A 19,304-nucleotide genomic window follows, 5' to 3' on the forward strand; every position below is an offset into this window, starting at 1 on the left:
ACATAACAAAATTGGGCTGACTGTAGGCACTTTTAAATTGGTTCCAGGGTAACACGGCCAGCAGTGGCCTGGTCAGTGTAGTAGTTGTAGAAAGAAGGGACCGCAGACAGGCTTCGAAGGCCTAACATAACAAAAATGTCAAAACAATGGTATTGTCAGTGCCAGGCATTGAAGGATGTCAGCGCCTAGACTACACATTGGTGAAGCTGTGAGAGATAATTTTGCTAGTGGTAGAGCACTGTTTGAGCTGGGGGGGGGAACTGTCTTGTGGCCGGCGGTACAGGCACAGGGCCCCTCATATTACAACGGTGTGTCTGACGTTGGGTGCGCACCACCACCGCCAGAGACACTTTATTGTACTATGAGGGACCCAGTGGCAGTGCCGTCGACCAAAAGCGGCCACACCCACCTCTTCAGACAAACAGCACTCTCAAGGGTCCAAGCGCAAAGTGGCGATAGCACGGCCCCGTGTGGGGAGTTTGGCCATTTCGTGAGGTGGAAACATGTCGTATGCTGGACAATCAGGTGAAGAAAATTACGAGATTGGAAAAGTCATTCAGAATAGTCCACAGGCAAGACCTTTTCATAGGAAAGCTAGGTGTCAGCCGGGCAGGGTGGGGCAAAAGATTTTGAAATCCAGTTGTGGTTCATTTTAATGAAGGTTAGATCATCTACATTTTGGGTAGCCAGACGAGTCCTTTTTTCTGTTAGTATTGAACCTGCAGCACTGAATACTCTTTCTGATAGGACACTAGCTGCCGGGCAAGCAAGCTCCTGCAATGCATATTCTGCCAATTCTGGCCAGGTGTCTAATTTGGATGCCCAGTAATCAAATGGGAATGACGGTTGAGGGAGAACGTCGATAAGGGATGAAAAATAGTTTGTAACCATACTGGACAAATGTTGTCTCCTGTCACTTTGAATTGATGCTGCAGTACCTGTCCTGTCTGCGGTCATAGAAAAATCACTCCACAACCTGGTCAGAAAACCCCTCTGGCCAACGCCACTTCTGATTTCTGCCCCTCTAACACCTCTGGTCTGCTGGCCCCTGGAGCTCGTGTGAGAACGATCACGGGCGCTGTGTGCAGGGAATGCCAGAAGCAAACGGTCAACAAGAGTTGATTGTTTTGTTGCTAATATTAGTTCCAAGTTCTCATGTGGCATAATATTTTGCAATTTGCCTTTATAGCGAGGATCAAGGAGGCAGGCCAACCAGTAATCGTCATCGTTCATCATTTTTGTAATGCGTGTGTCCCTTTTGAGGATACGCAAGGCATAATCCGCCATGTGGGCCAAAGTTCCCGTTGTCAAATCTGCGGTTGTGCTTGGTTGAGGGGCAGTTGCAGGCAAATCTACGTCACTTGTGTCCCTCAAAAAACCAGAACCCGGCCTTGCCACGCCACCAATTTCCCGTGCCCCCGGGAAAGCTTCCTCATTAAAAATATACTCATCCCCATCATCCTCCTCATCCTCCACCTCCTCTTCGCCCGGTACCTCGTCATGTACACTGCCCTGACCAGACAATCGCTGACTGTCATCAAGGCTTTCCTCTTCCTCTGGTGCAGACGCCTGATCCTTTATGTGCGTCAAACTTTGCATCAGCAGACGCATTAGGGGGATGCTCATGCTTATTATGGCGTTGTCTGCACTAACCAGCCGTGTGCATTCCTCAAAACACTGAAGGACTTGACACATGTCTTGAATCTTCGACCACTGCACACCTGACAACTCCATGTCTGCCATCCTACTGCCTGCCCGTGTATGTGTATCCTCCCACAAAAACATAACAGCCCGCCTCTGTTCGCACAGTCTCTGAAGCATGTGCAGTGTTGAGTTCCACCTTGTTGCAACGTCTATGATTAGGCGATGCTGGGGAAGGTTCAAAGAACGCTGATAGGTCTGCATACGGCTGGAGTGTACAGGCGAACGGCGGATATGTGCGCAAAGTCCACGCACTTTGAGGAGCAGGTCGGATAACCCCGGATAACTTTTCAGGAAGCACTGCACCACCAGGTTTAAGGTGTGAGCCAGGCAAGGAATGTGTTTCAGTTGGGAAAGGGAGATGGCAGCCATGAAATTCCTTCCGTTATCACTCACTACCTTGCCTGCCTCAAGATCTACAGTGCCCAGCCACGACTGCGTTTCTTGCTGCAAGAACTCGGACAGAACTTCCGCGGTGTGTCTATTGTCGCCCAAACACTTCATAGCCAATACAGCCTGCTGACGTATGCCAGTAGCTGCCCCATAATGGGAGACCTGGTGTGCAACAGTGGCAGGTGCGGATGGAGTGTTTGTGCGACTGCGGTCTGTGGACGAGCTCTTGCTTCTGCAGGAGGACGAGGAGGAGGAGGAGGAGGAGGGGGTGCGAACGGCTACAGACAACTGTTTACTAGACCGTGGGCTAGGCAGAACTGTCCCAAACTTGCTGTCCCCTGTGGACCCTGAATCCACCACATTTACCCAGTGTGCCGTGATGGACACGTAACGTCCCTGGCCATGCCTACTGGTCCATGCATCTGTTGTCAGGTGCACCTTTGTGCTCACAGATTGCCTGAGTGCATGGACGATGCGCTCTTTAACATGCTGGTGGAGGGCTGGGATGGCTTTTCTGGAAAAAAAGTGTCGACTGGGTAGCTCGTAGCGTGGTACAGCGTAGTCCATCAGGTCTTTGAAAGCTTCGCTTTCAACTAACCGGTAGGGCATCATCTCTAACGAGATTAGTCTAGCTATGTGGGCGTTCAAACCCTGTGTACGCGGATGCGAGGCTAAGTATTTCCTTTTTCTAACCATAGTCTCATGTAGGGTGAGCTGGACTGGAGAGATGGAGATCGTGGAACTAGCGGGGGTGCCGGTGGACATGGCAGACTGAGAGACGGTGGGAGATGGTATTGTTGCCGCCGGTGCCCTAGATGCAGTGTTTCCTACTACGAAACTGGTGATTCCCTGACCCTGACTGCTTTGGCCTGGCAAAGATACCTGCACAGATACAGCAGGTGGTGCGCTAAATGGTGGTCCTACACTGCCGGAAGGGATGTTGCGTTGATGACTAGCTTCATTGGCCGAGGGTGCAACAACCTTAAGGGACGTTTGGTAGTTAGTCCAAGCTTTCAAATGCATGGTGGTTAAATGTCTATGCATGCAACTAGTATTGAGACTTTTCAGATTCTGACCTCTGCTTAAGGAAGTAGAACATTTTTGACAGATGACTTTGCGCTGATCAATTGGATGTTGTTTAAAAAAATGCCAGACTGCACTCTTTCTAGCATCGGATACCTTTTCAGGCATTGCAGACTGAGCTTTAACCGGATGGCCACGCTGTCCTCCACCAGGTTTTGGCTTTGCCACGCGTTTTGGGCAAGATACGGGCCCGGCAGATGGAACCTGTGGCGATGTTGATGCCTGCTGCGGCCCCTCCTCCTCCTCTGCTTCAGAACTGCTGCCGCCTGCACCCTGTTCCCCCAATGGCTGCCAATCGGGGTCAAGAACTGGGTCATCTAATAACTCTTCTTGTACCTCCTGCGCAACTTCGTCTGTGTCACCGTGTCGTTCGGTGGTATAGCGTTCGTGATGGGGCAACATAGTCTCATCAGGGTCTGATTCTTGATCAGCACCCTGCGAGGGCAATGTTGTGGTCTGAGTCAAAGGACCAGCATAGTAGTCTGGCTGTGGCTGTGCGTCAGTGCACTCCATGTCAGATTCAATTTGTAATGGGCATGGACTGTTAACTGCTTCACTTTCTAAGCCAGGGACGGTATGTGTAAAGAGCTCCATGGAGTAACCCGTTGTGTCGCCTGCTGCATTCTTCTCTGTTGTTGTTTTTGCTGAAGAGGACAAGGAAGTGACTTGTCCCTGACCGTGAACATCCACTAACGACGCGCTGCTTTTACTTTTACCAGTTTCACGAGAGGAGGCAAAAGAGCTAGAGGCTGAGTCAGCAAGATAAGCCAAAACTTGCTCTTGCTGCTCCGGCTTTAAAAGCGGTTTTCCTAATCCCAGAAAAGGGAGCGTTCGAGGCCTTGTGTAGCCGGACGACGAACCTGGCTCCACAGCTCCAGACTTAGGTGCAATATTTTTTTCCCCACGACCACCTGATGCTCCACCACTACCACTACCCTCATTACCAGCTGACAATGAACGCCCCCGGCCACGACCTCTTCCACTAGACTTCCTCATTGTTTTAAAAACGTAACCAAACTAACGTTATTTGTTGCAGTCACACAACTTACACGGTGAGCTATAACTTCAGTATGATTTAGCTACCCCTTTACAGGTTGGTGAGACCACAGCGAAAATCAGGCCCAATGTTACACACTCTTTTTTTGGTGGCTGCAAATTAGAGAGATGCCCCACACGCAGGACTGTCACTGAAGCACAAATGTTAATATTAATGTCACACTATTATTTTTTTTTTATTTTTATTTTTTTCAGGAACACTTTAGAAACCCCCCCCCCAAAAAAAAATAGATTTTTGCAGGGAGAATTTAGAAAACAAATGTAACAAACTATATGCTTTCTATGGGCCACTGAGTGAGAGATGACGCACACAGGAATCAGGAGTGGCACACAAGCCCAGAGGCCAATATTTTTCTACCAATGATTGATGGAGTTATTTTCTCTGGTAGATTTTGGAACCCAAATCAAGGAAAAAAAATATAGGCTTTCTATGGACCACAATTGGAGAGAGAGAGAGAGAGAGAGAGAGATGGCACACCCAGGAGTCAAGACTGGCACACAAGCAGAAAGGCCAATATTAATCTCCCACTGTTTTTTTTGGTTGTTTTTTTTTTTTTTTTTTCAGGGAGACTTTAGAAAAAAAAATAATAAAAAAAATATGATTTTATCAGGAAGAATTTAGAAACCAAATAAAATAAAATGATTTTTTCAGGGAGAATTTATAAAACAAATAAAAACAAAAATAGGCGTTCTATGGCCCACTGACTGAGAGATGACGCACACAGGAATCAGGAGTGGCACACAAGCCCAGAGGCCAATATTTTTCTACCAATGATTGATGGAGTTATTTTCTCTGGTAGATTTTGGAACCCAAATCAAGGAAAAAAAATATAGGCTTTCTATGGACCACAATTGGAGAGAGAGAGAGAGAGAGAGAGAGAGAGAGAGATGGCACACCCAGGAGTCAAGACTGGCACACAAGCAGAAAGGCCAATATTAATCTCCCACTGTTTTTTTTGGTTGTTTTTTTTTTTTTTTTTTCAGGGAGACTTTAGAAAAAAAAATAATAAAAAAAATATGATTTTATCAGGAAGAATTTAGAAACCAAATAAAATAAAATGATTTTTTCAGGGAGAATTTATAAAACAAATAAAAACAAAAATAGGCGTTCTATGGCCCACTGACTGAGAGATGACGCACACAGGAATCAGGAGTGGCACACAAGCCCAGAGGCCAATATTTTTCTACCAATGATTGATGGAGTTATTTTCTCTGGTAGATTTTGGAACCCAAATCAAGGAAAAAAAATATAGGCTTTCTATGGACCACAATTGGAGAGAGAGAGAGAGAGAGAGAGAGATGGCACACCCAGGAGTCAAGACTGGCACACAAGCAGAAAGGCCAATATTAATCTCCCACTGTTTTTTTTGGTTGTTTTTTTTTTTTTTTTTTCAGGGAGACTTTAGAAAAAAAAATAATTAAAAAAATATGATTTTATCAGGAAGAATTTAGAAACCAAATAAAATAAAATGATTTTTTCAGGGAGAATTTATAAAACAAATAAAAACAAAAATAGGCGTTCTATGGCCCACTGACTGAGAGATGACGCACACAGGAGTCAGGAGTGGCACACAAGCCCAGAGGCCAATATTTTTCTACCAATGATTGATGTAGTTATTTTCTCTGGTAGATTTTGGAACCCAAATCAAGGAAAAAAAATATAGGCTTTCTATGGACCACAATTGGAGAGAGAGAGAGAGAGAGAGAGAGAGAGATGGCACACCCAGGAGTCAAGACTGGCACACAAGCAGAAAGGCCAATATTAATCTCCCACTGTTTTTTTTTTTTTTTTTTTTTTTTTTTTTTTCAGGGAGACTTTAGAAAAAAAAATAATAAAAAAAATATGATTTTATCAGGAAGAATTTAGAAACCAAATAAAATAAAATGATTTTTTCAGGGAGAATTTATAAAACAAATAAAACCAAAAATAGGCGTTCTATGGCCCACTGACTGAGAGATGACGCACCCAGGAGTCAAGACTGGCACACAAGCAGAAAGGCCAATATTAATCTCCCACTGTTTTTTTTTTTTTTTTTTTTTTTTTCAGGGAGACTTTAGAAAAAAAAATAATAAAAAAAATATGATTTTATCAGGAAGAATTTAGAAACCAAATAAAATAAAATGATTTTTTCAGGGAGAATTTAGAAAACAAATAAAACCAAAAATAGGCGTTCTATGGCCCACTGACTGAGAGAGAGAGAGAGATGGAACGCTTAGTACTGGCACACAAGCCCAAAGGGCAATATTAATCTCCCTTTTTTTTTCCAGGGAGAATTTCTAAAACCCCCCAAAAAAAAAAAATAGGCTTTCTATGGCCCACTATTTGTGAGAGAGATGGGACGCTCAGGACTGGCACAGATGGCACGCTCAGGACTGGCACAGAAGCCCAGAGGCCAATATTAATCTCCCTTTTTTTCTGGGAGAATTTATAAAACCAAAAAAATATTTAAATAGGCTTTCTATGGCCCACTATTTGTGAGAGAGATGGCACGCTCAGGACTGGCACAGATGGCACGCTCACAACTGGCACACAAGCCCAGAGGCCAATATTAATCTCCCTTTTTTCAGGGAAAATTTATAAAACCAAAAAAAAAATTAAATAGGCTTTCTATGGCCCACTATTTGTGAGAGAGATGGCACGCTCAGGACTGGCACAGATGGCACGCTCACAACTGGCACACAAGCCCAGAGGCCAATATTAATCTCCCTTTTTTCAGGGAAAATTTATAAAACCAAAAAAAAAATTAAATAGGCTTTCTATGGCCCACTATTTGTGAGAGAGATGGCACGCTCAGGACTGGCACAGATGGCACGCTCACAACTGGCACACAAGCCCAGAGGCCAATATTAATCTCCCTTTTTTTCAGGGAGAATTTATAAAACCAAAAAAAAAATTAAATAGGCTTTCTATGGCCCACTATTTGTGAGAGAGATGGCACGCTCAGGGCTGGCACAGATGGCACGCTCAGGACTGGCACACAAGCCCAGAGGCCAATATTAATCTCCCTTTTTTTCAGGGAGAATTTATAAAACCCAAAAAAAAATAAAATAGGCTTTCTATGGCCCACTATTTGTGAGAGAGATGGCACACTCAGGACTGGCACACAAGCCCAAAGGCCAATATTAATCTCCCACTGTATTTTTATCAGGGAGAATTTATACACCCCACAAAAAAAAATACAGAAAAATGAAAAGGCTTTCTATGGCCCACTATGTGAGAGAGATGGCACACACAGGGATGGCACTCTAGCAGAAATGCCAAATTGCCAATCTTAATCTCCCACCAAAAAAAAAAAAAAAAAAAAAACAGGGAATGTCCTACAATTACTATCTCCCTGCCTGCAGTAATCTCAGCCAGGTATGGCAGGCAGCTACTATCTCCCTGCCTGCAGTAATCTCAGCCAGGTATGGCAGGCAGCAATAAGGAGTGGACTGATGCACAAATGAAATAAAAAGTGTGGACAAACAAAAAAGATAGCTGTGCAGAAAGGAAGGAACAAGAGGATTTGTGCTTTGAAAAAAGCAGTTGGTTTGCACAGCGGCGTACACACAGCAATGCAGCTATCAGGGAGCCTTCTAGGGCAGCCCAATGAGCTACAGCGCTGAGGGGAAAAAAAAAAAAAAAAAACTTCCACTGTCCCTGCACACCGAGGGTGGTGTTGGACAGTGCAAATCGCTGCAGCACAAGCGGTTTTGTGGTTAATGGACCCTGCCTAACGCTATCCCTGCTTCTGACAAAGCGGCAGCAACCTCTCCCTAAGCTCAGATCAGCAGCAGTAAGATGGCGGTCGGCGGGAACGCCTCTTTATAGCCCCTGTGACGTCGCAGACAGCAAGCCAATCACTGCAATGCCCTTCTCTAAGATGGTGGGGACCAGGACCTATGTCATCACGCTGCCCACACTCTGCGTTTACCTTCATTGGCTGAGAAATGGCGCTTTTCGCGTCATTGAAACGCGACTTTGGCGCGAAAGTCGCGTACCGCATGGCCGACCCCGCACAGGGGTCGGATCGGGTTTCATGAAACCCCGACTTAGCCAAAAGTCGGCGACTTTTGAAAATGTTCGACCCGTTTCGCTCAACCCTAATGGTCACTATAAACGGCTGAGTTTAAAATAGCTGGCCTGTAGATAACTATTTTTTTTTTCAGCAAACTGGTGTCAATAATTTGTATAAGACACTCCAACAAAATTTTACAGTAGCCCAGAAATGGCAGAATTTTCTGTGCACTCAGATGTGATCGCTGTGATGGCCCCTGTTTAAAATAAATGAATTTTCACGGAAATTCCGGAAATGCTCGGCACTCATCACTAGTCTTTATTTATTTATATACAATATGCAATTCAAAACTGAGGGCTATTTTTTTTATTCGTGAACCGTTCTAAATTAAATTTTAAGGTATTTTTAATATTGTATTCAGAAGAATTCCCACGCTCGAGTTCATCTGAGGTTATACCAGCAGGGGGCGCAGCACCGCAAGTCTAGGGAGCTGCTTTCCCCTGCTTTCCATTCATTCCCCAGTTTTTACAGGCAGGGACGGCTGCATTAGCAGGCTCCTGCTTGTAAAATTATTTAACCCCTTCAGATGGATTTACAGCATGGGACAAGACTGAGCGACGGAAGGTATGTGATATTGTTGATTTTTTATTTTAAGTTTGTTTCAGGTGACAAGGGTCTTCAATTGGATTGAGAGTATAATAAACTATTACAACACCCTGTGTCTTTATTTAAAAAAAATACTTTTTTCATAATGTGTGTGTGTTTTATTAACCATTTACTACTATTGGATTAATAATGGAGAGGTGTCTTATTGACACCTCTCCATTATTATCCTGGCTTAATGTCACCTTACAATAGCAAGGTGACAATAACCCTTTATTACCCCATATCCCACCGCTACACGGGAGTGGGAAGAGAAAGGCTAAGTGCCAGAATAGGCGCATCTTACAGATGTGCCTTTTCTGGGGTGGCTGGGGGCAGATGTTTTTAGCCGGGGGGGGGGGGGTTCCTATAACCATGGTCCCTCTCTAGGCTATTAATATCTGCCCTCAGTCACTGGCTTTCCCTCTCTGGAGGAGAAAATTGCGCGGGAGCCCACGTCAATTTTTCCATTAATTTAACCCTTAATTTTAATAGCTAGAGCCCCCAAATTTTGCACACAGACACTTGGAACATTATTAGTGAGGAATATGTTAAAAATAAGGGATATGAAATGGTTTACTGTATGTAAACCATGTCTCGTATCCTGTCGGGCTTGGGAAGGAGATAGCAAAAGCCAGCAATTGAATTACCGGCTTTTCTGCTATCTAGCGCTGTATGAAATATAAATATATATATCTATATGTGTCACTGACATATATATATATATATATATATATATATATATATATATATATATATATATATACCTTTTCTATGTGTAGACATTTATTTTAGCTATTCTATTGTAACCTGTCAGTGTGATTTTACTGTACACCACACTGAATTACCAGCTTTTCTATAGAACACCGAGATTGTCTTGTGCAGGCATGTACTACAGAGGACATAGAATGAACTTCAATCCAATATTGCAGCCAGCATGCAGCCAGCGGGTAAGGAAAGGGTGAATCAAAAACCCCAAAACCCCGCCTCCATGGCTGAAGATTGTTCCCTCCAAATTCAGGTGACAGTGTCCCTTTAAATGGGACAGTTTCCATCCAAAACACATAAAAACTCCATTGTCTACATCCAAGCCTTCAGATACAATCATATATGTTCCAACCCAATGGATAGAGATGAACCCCTTGGTGGCCTCAGAAAGATTTTTTGAATCAGGGCTACCATCCAAGAGCAATTGAAAACCAGATTACAAGAGCCACCAGAATATCAAGGAATCACCTGCTACATTACAAACCTGAAGAAGAAAATAACCGGGTGCCTCTGGTAGTCACCTACAATCCAAATCTGGAGGTTCTAAGGGGAGCTGCACGGAAATTGCAACCTCTACTGCAAAAAGATGTCCGCTTACAATCCATTTTTCCAGACCCCCACTACTGTGTTTTAGGCAGCCCTCAAATCTAAGAAGTATCATTGTCAGAAGCTCCCTGTCCTCTCAAATAGCTGCAGGAACCCTTCCTTGCAACCAGAAAAAATGTAAAACCTGTCCATTTATAATCACCACGGACAAGATAAAGATCCCCAATTCACATCAGGACTACAAGATCCCAGGTACTTTCAGCTGCATCATATTTAATGTGGTGTACTTAATCATTTGCACTAAATTTCCAACTGGGGGTCTGTATGTAGGGGAGACAGCAAAAGCTAAGAACAAGGATGAACTCTCATTGCCATACAATAAGAGAAAAAAGAATGGATCTACCTGTGGCAATACATTTTTGTCTCCCTGGTTACAGCATTGTGGACATGAAATTACTTGTATTAAAAGGTAAATTCAAATCTCAGAGACAGAAGAGTCTGGGAATATAAGCTGATGCTGAACTTTGACACACTCAGTGCAGGAATGAATGTGTCGCATGGATTTATGTCTTTTTACATCAATTAAGGAATTTGCTCCTCAGACTGTGTGGGGGCATCATAACATAGAACCAGACCGCAATCAGAGGACAATAAAATATTCACACTCCTTATCTATGGACTGTTCCAATATTTATGGATATACCTGTTTATCACTCACATAATGGTAGCTCTGCTTCACATCACCTATCATCCATGGCAGTATTTCTGTGCTGTTTTGTGCATAAATATGTCATTCTTCAGAATTTCTAGAAAGCTTGCAATTTCTTACCATTTATTCAGTTAGCCATTAAATCCATTTCACCCACACTTCTCGCCCTGGCAACAAATATGGTGGAGTGGGACTTCTCCTGTCTTCCAACTGTACCTTTAACCCAATCCTACCTCTACCCTCCCTTATCCGACATTCTTTTGAAGTCCACTCTGTCCGCATCTACTCCCCCTAAACCTCCAAATGGCCATCATATACTGACCTCTAGGCCCGACCACTGCCTTTATTGACAAATTCTCCACCTGGCTCCATCACTTTCTCTCTGCTGATTTTCCCACCATCATCATGGGTGACTTCAACATCCCATTGACACCCACCAGTCAGCAGCCTCCAAACTCCTGTCCCTTACTTTATCCTTTGGACTTACTCAGTGGTCTTCCTCAGCCACCCACACAGATGGACACACATTAGACCTGGTCTTCACCCGTTTCTGCTCCCTATCTAACTTCACAACCTCTCCTCTCCCTCTATCTGACCTGTTATGACCTGGTGGTCAGGACAATAATGGATCTGGTGGTTAAGAGCACACGGAATGACCTGATAGTTACTGATAATATAGGATGAGCTCTGAGACGTGGGAACTCTGCTGACCGCAATCCCTAATCCTATCACACACACTAGAAATAGCCGTGGATTGCTCCTAACGCTCCCTATGCAACTCGACACAGCCTAAGGAACTAGCTAGCCCTAAAGATAGAAAAATAAAGCCTACCTTGCCTCAGAGAAATTCCCCAAAGCAAAAGGCAGCCCCCCACATATAATGACTGTGAGTAAAGATGAAAATTACAAACACAGAGATGAAATAGATTTAGCAAAGTGAGGCCCGACTTACTGAACAGACAGAGGATAGGAAAGGTAGCTTTGCGGTCAGCACAAAAAACTACAAAAAGACCACGCAGAGGGCGCAAAAAGACCCTCCGCACCGACTCACGGTGCGGAGGCGCTCCCTCTGCGTCCCATAGCTTCCAGCAAGCAAGACAACAATCAAAATAGCAAGCTGGACAGAAAAATAGCAAACCAGAGAAAAACAAGCAAGAACTTAGCTTCTGCTGGGAAGACAGGTCACAAGAACGATCCAGGAGTGAACTAGACCAATACTGGAACATTGACAGGTGGCATGGAGCAATGATCTAGGTGGAGTTAAATAGAGCAGCCAGCTAACGAATTAACCTCGTCACCTGTGGAACGAACCTCAGAAGCCGCAGCCCCACTCACCACCACCAGAGGAAGCCCATGGACAGAACCAGCCGAAGTACCATTCATGACCACAGGAGGAAGCTTGACAACAGAATTCACAACAGTACCCCCCCTTGAGGAGGGGTCACCGAACCCTCACCAGAGCCCCCAGGCCGACCAGGACGAGCCAAATGAAAGGCACGAACCAGATCGGCAGCATGAACATCGGAGGCAAAGACCCAGGAATTATCTTCCTGACCATAACCCTTCCATTTGACCAGGTACTGGAGTTTCCGTCTCGAAATACGAGAATCCAAAATCTTCTCCACCACATACTCCAACTCCCCCTCAACCAACACCGGGGCAGGAGGATCAACGGATGGAACCACAGGCGCCACGTATCTCCGCAACAATGACCTATGGAATACATTATGGATGGCAAAAGAAGCTGGAAGGGTCAAACGAAACGACACAGGATTGAGAACCTCAGAAATTTTATACGGACCAATGAAACGAGGCTTAAACTTAGGAGAGGAAACCTTCATAGGAACATAACGAGACGACAACCAAACCAAATCCCCAACACGAAGTCGGGGACCTACACAGCGCCGGCGGTTAGCGAAACGTTGAGCCTTCTCCTGGGACAATGTCAAATTGTCCACCACATGAGTCCAAATCTGCTGCAACCTATCCACCACAGTATCTACACCAGGACAGTCCGAAGACTCAACCAGCCCTGAAGAGAAATGAGGATGGAATCCAGAATTGCAGAAAAACGGCGAAACCAAAGTAGCCGAGCTGGCCCGATTATTAAGGGCGAACTCAGCCAAAGGCAAAAAGGACACCCAGTCATCCTGATCAGCAGAAACAAAGCATCTCAGATATGTTTCCAAAGTCTGATTAGTTCGTTCGGTTTGGCCATTTGTCTGAGGATGGAAAGCCGAGGAAAAAGACAAATCAATGCCCATCCTAGCACAAAGGGCTCGCCAAAACCTCGAAACAAACTGGGAACCTCTGTCCGAATCGATGTTCTCCGGAATGCCATGTAAACGAACCACATGCTGGAAAAACAATGGCACCAAATCAGAGGAGGAAGGCAATTTAGACAAGGGTACCAAATGGACCATCTTAGAGAAGCGATCACAAACCACCCAAATGACCGACATCTTTTGAGAGACAGGGAGATCCGAAATAAAATCCATAGAGATATGCGTCCAGGGCCTCTTCGGGACCGGCAAGGGCAAAAGCAACCCACTGGCACGAGAACAGCAGGGCTTAGCCCGAGCACAAGTCCCACAGGACTGCACAAAAGAACGCACATCCCGCGACAAAGACGGCCACCAAAAGGATCTAGTCACCAAATCTCTGGTACCAAAGATTCCCGGATGACCAGCCAACACCGAACAATGAACCTCAGAGATAACTCTACTAGTCCATTTATCAGGGACAAACAGTTTCTCTGCTGGGCAACGGTCAGGTCTATCAGCCTGAAATTTTTGCAGCACCCGCCGCAAATCAGGGGAGATGGCAGACAAAATTACCCCCTCTTTGAGAATACCCGCCGGCTCAGGAACACCCGGAGAGTCGGGCACAAAACTCCTTGACAGGGCATCAGCCTTCACATTCTTAGAGCCTGGAAGGTACGAAACCACAAAATTAAAGCGGGAGAAAAATAGCGACCAACGAGCCTGTCTAGGATTCAACCGTTTGGCAGACTCGAGATAAGTCAAATTCTTGTGATCCGTCAAGACCACCACGTGATGCTTGGCTCCTTCAAGCCAATGATGCCACTCCTCGAATGCCCACTTCATGGCCAACAACTCTCGATTGCCAACATCATAATTGCGCTCAGCAGGCAAAAACTTTCTAGAAAAGAAGGCACATGGTTTCATCACTGAGCCATCAGAACTTCTTTGCGACAAAACAGCCCCTGCTCCAATCTCAGAAGCATCAACCTCGACCTGAAACGGAAGCAAAACATCTGGCTGGCACAACAAAGGGGCAGAAGAAAAACGACGCTTCAACTCCTGAAAAGCTTCCACAGCCGCAGAAGACCAGTTGACCACATCAGCACCCTTCTTGGTCAAATCAGTCAACGGTTTAGCAACACTAGAAAAATTACTGATGAAGCGACGATAAAAATTAGCAAAGCCCAGGAACTTTTGCAGACTCTTCACAGATGTCGGCTGAGTCCAATCATAAATGGCCTGGACTTTAACAGGGTCCATCTCGATAGTAGAAGGGGAAAAAATGAAACCCAAAAATGAAACCTTCTGAACTCCAAAGAGACACTTTGACCCCTTCACAAACAAAGAATTCGCACGAAGGGCCTGGAACACCATTCTGACCTGCTTCACGTGAGACTCCCAATCATCCGAGAAGACCAAAATATCATCCAAATATACAATCAGGAATTTATCCAGGTACTCTCGGAAGATGTCATGCATAAAGGACTGAAATGCTGATGGAGCATTGGAAAGCCCGAATGGCATAACCAGGTACTCAAAATGGCCCTCGGGCGTATTAAATGCTGTTTTCCATTCATCGCCCTGTTTAATACGCACAAGATTATACGCACCACGAAGATCTATCTTGGTGAACCAACTAGCCCCCTTAATCCGAGCAAATAAATCAGACAGCAGCGGCAAAGGGTACTGAAATTTGACTGTGATCTTATTAAGAAGGCGGTAATCAATACAAGGTCTCAAAGAACCATCCTTCTTGGCCACAAAAAAGAACCCTGCTCCCAATGGTGACGACGACGGGTGAATATGACCCTTCTCCAAGGATTCCTTTACATAACTCCGCATAGCGGCGTGCTCTGGCACAGATAAATTGAACAGTCGGCCCTTAGGAAACTTACTACCAGGAATCAAATTGATAGCACAATCGCAATCCCTATGAGGAGGTAGGGCACTGGATTTGGGCTCATCAAATACATCTCGGTAATCCGACAAAAACTCCAAGACTTCGGAAGGGGTGGATGACGAAATCGACAAAAATGGAACATCACCATGTACTCCCTAACAACCCCAGCTGGACACAGACATAGATTTCCAATCCAATACTGGATTATGGACCTGTAGCCATGGCAACCCCAAAACGACCACATCATGCAGATTATGCAACACCCTAAAGCGAATATCCTCCTGATGTGCAGGAGCCATGCACATGGTCAATTGGGTCCAGTACTGAGGCTTATTCTTGGCCAAAGGCGTAGCATCAATTCCTCTCAATGGAATAGGATACTGCAAGGGCTCCAATAAAAAACAACAGCGCCTAGCAAACTCCAAGTCCATCAAATTCAGGGCAGCGCCTGAATCCACAAATGCCATAACAGAATAGGATGACAAAGAGCAGATCAGAGTAACGGACAAAAGAAATTTCGACTGTACCGTACCAATGGTGGCAGACCTAGCGAAACGCTTAGTGCGCTTAGGACAATCGGAGATAGCATGAGTGGAATCACCACAGTAAAACACAGCCCATTCCGACATCTGTGTTCTTGCCGTTCAGCTCTGGTCAAAGTCCTATCACATTGCATAGGCTCTGGTCTATGCTCAGATAATACCGCCAAATGGTGCACAGCTTTACGCTCACGTAAGCATCGATCGATCTGAATGGCCAAAGACATAGACTCATTCAGACCAGCAGGCATGGGAAATCCCACCATGACATCCTTAAGGGCTTCAGAGAGACCCTTTCTGAAAATTGCTGCCAGGGCACATTCATTCCACTGAGTGAGTACAGACCACTTCCTAAACTTCTGACAATATATCTCTACCTCATCCTGACCCTGACACAGAGCCAGCAAGATTTTCTCTGCCTGATCCACTGAATTAGGTTCATCATAAAGCAATCCGAGCGCCAGAAAAAACGCATCAACATCACGCAATGCCAGATGTCCTGGCGCAAGGGAAAATGCCCAGTCTTGAGGGTCACCACGCAACAAAGAAATAATGATTTTCACTTGTTGAATAGGGTCACCTGAGGAGCGAGGTTTCAAAGCAAGAAACAATTTACAATTATTTTTGAAATTCAGAAACTTAGATCTATCCCCAAAAAACAAATCAGGAATAGGAATCCTAGTCTCTAACATTGGATTCTGAACCACAAAATCTTGAATGTTTTGTACCCTTGCAGTGAGATTATCCATACAGGAGGACAGACCTTGAATGTCCATATCTACACCTGTATCCTGAACCACCCAGAGGTAAAGTGGAAAAGAGAGACAAAACACACTGCAAAGAAAAAAAATGGTCTCAGAACTTCTCTTATCCCTCTATTGAGATGCATTAGTACTTTGGGCCACCTGTACTGTTATGACCTGGTGGTCAGGACAATAATGGACCTGGTGGTTAAGAGTACACGGAATGACCTGATAGTTACTGATAATATAGGACGAGCTCTGAGACATGGGAACTCTGCTGACTGCAATCCCTAATCTTATCACACACACTAGAAATAGCCGTGGATTGCTCTTAATGCTCCCTATGCAACTCGACACAGCCTAAGGAACTAGCTAGCCCTAAAGATAGAAAAATAAAGCCTACCTTGCCTCAGAGAAATTCCCCAAAGGAAAAGGCAGCCCCCCACATATAATGACTGTGAGTAAAGATGAAAATTACAAACACAGAGATGAAATAGATTTAGCAAAGTGAGGCCCCACTTACTGAACAGACAGAGGATAGGAAAGGTAGCTTTGCGGTCAGCACAAAAAACTACAAAAAGACCACGCAGAGGGCGCAAAAAGACCCTCCGCACCGAATGACGGTGCGGAGGCGCTCCCTCTGCGTCCCAGAGCTTCCAGCAAGCAAGACAACAATCAAAATAGCAAGCTGGACAGAAAAATAGCAAACCAGAGAAAAACAAGCAAGAACTTAGCTTCTGCTGGGAAGACAGGTCACAAGAACGATCCATGTTGTGAATTCTGTGTCTGAATTCACTCCTGTGGTCACAAGTGGTACTGCAGCTTCTGAGCTTCCTCCCTCAGGTGTTCTGGTGAGCTCGTTAACGGCTTCATTACTTAACTCCGCCTGATGCTGCTATCCTTGCTCCTTGTCAATGTTGGAAACAGGAACACATGGGCTACTTGCACAGTGAACAAGTCTGACAGACTTGTTCACTGTGCAAGTAGCCCATGTGTTCCTGTTTCCATAATTGTTCTCTTGTGTCTACAAGACTGGGGAGTTCCACCACTCCTCTTGGGCTATCTGCACAAAAGCTGTTCTACCCTGTATGCACACATGGATTTTTCCTCTCTGAACCCTGTTCACACAGGTTATATACAGATGATCAGGTTTTTAAATACATCAGATAGGGATTGCATACATTAGTTAGGACTGCTCTGATTAGGGTATACCGTGAAGATTGGTAGAGCAGCTTAGTATACATTTTTTGCAAAAAACGTATCAACCAAATACCCTGTTTTTTACATCTTTTACTAGCACTTGCGGATTACTGCAACATTTTTTCAAACTGAGTGTTTTTGGTTTTACTATTCTCTTTTGTGTCTTCAGGTTCCTTGTCAATGTTTCAGTGTTGGATCTGAGCTTCTCCTGATTGTTCCTGTGACCTGCTGCTCTGTATAGCTAAGTGCTTTTTGCTTTTTTGTTGCTTTTTTTCTGTCCAGCTTGTCTTTTGTTTTGCTGGAAGCTCTGAGACGCAAAGGGTGTACCGCCGTGCCGTTAGTTCGGCACGGTGGTTTTTTTTTGCCCCCTTTGCGTGGTTTTGCTTTAGGGTTTTTTGTAGACTGCAAAGTTCGCTTTACTGTCCTCGCTCTGTCCTAGAATATCGGGCCCCACTTTGCTGAATCTATTTCATCCCTACGTTTTGTCTTTTCATCTTACTCACAGTCATTATATGTGGGGGGCTGCCTTTTCCTTTGGGGAATTTCTCTGGGGCAAGTCAGGCCTATTTTTCTATCTTCAGGCTAGCTAGTTTCTTAGGCTGTGCCGAGTTGCCTAGGTAGTTGTTAGGCGCAATCCACAGCCGCTTTTAGTTGTGTTTAGGATAGGATCAGGTGTGCAGTCTACAGAGTTTCCACGTCTCAGAGCTCGTTCTTGTATTTTTGGGTATTTGTCAGATCACTGTGTGCGCTCTGATCGCTAAGCACACTGTGTTTCTGGATTGCCTTCATAACACCTGTCATTAGCAAACATAACAGTACAAGGAGCCAAACTAATGATTCTCAATAGAGGGAAAGAAAAAGTTCTGACATCATTTTTTTTTTTTTTTTTCTCTGCTCTGTGTTCATTTTTTTTTCCCCTAGACATTTGGGTGATTCTGGACACAGGTGTGGACATGGATATTCAGGGTCTGTGCTCTTCAATGGATAATCTCGTTATAAATGTACAAAAAACCCACCGTGCCGAACTAACGGCACGGCGGTACACCCTTTGCGTCTCAGAGCTTCCAGCAAAACAAAAGACAAGCTGGACAGAAAAAAAGCAACAAAAAAGCAAAAAGCACTTAGCTATACAGAGCAGCAGGTCACAGGAACAATCAGGAGAAGCTCAGATCCAACACTGAAACATTGACAAGGAGCAAGGATAGCAGCATCAGGCGGAGTTAAATAATGAAGCCGTTAACGAGCTCACCAGAACACCTGAGGGAGGAAGCTCAGAAGCTGCAGTACCACTTGTGACCACAGGAGTGAATTCAGCCACAGAATTCACAACAGATCCAGGAGTGAAATAGACCAATACTGGAACATTGACAGGTGGCATGGAGCAATGATCTAGGTGGAGTTAAATAGAGCAGCCAGCTAACAAATTAACCTCGTCACCTGTGGAAGGAACCTTAGAAGCCGCAGCCCCACTCACCACCACCAGAGGAAGCCCATGGACAGAACCAGCCGAAGTACCATTCATGACCACAGGAGGGAGCTTGACAACAGAATTCACAACACTGACTACCATCTACACACTTTCTCATCCCTGTCTTCCTCACCTGTCACCCACGTCTAGCAACATGAACACCCACGTAGGAACCTCACACACCTAGACACCCACACACTCTCTGATTCTATCCTACCATTAGCATCCATATCCTCACTCCATGACACAGACACTGCTTTCTACAATGCCACTCTTGCATCAGCTATTGACACG

Source organism: Ranitomeya imitator, chromosome 4 (assembly GCF_032444005.1).
Source record: "Ranitomeya imitator isolate aRanImi1 chromosome 4, aRanImi1.pri, whole genome shotgun sequence".
NCBI classification, from domain to species: Eukaryota; Metazoa; Chordata; class Amphibia; order Anura; family Dendrobatidae; genus Ranitomeya; species Ranitomeya imitator.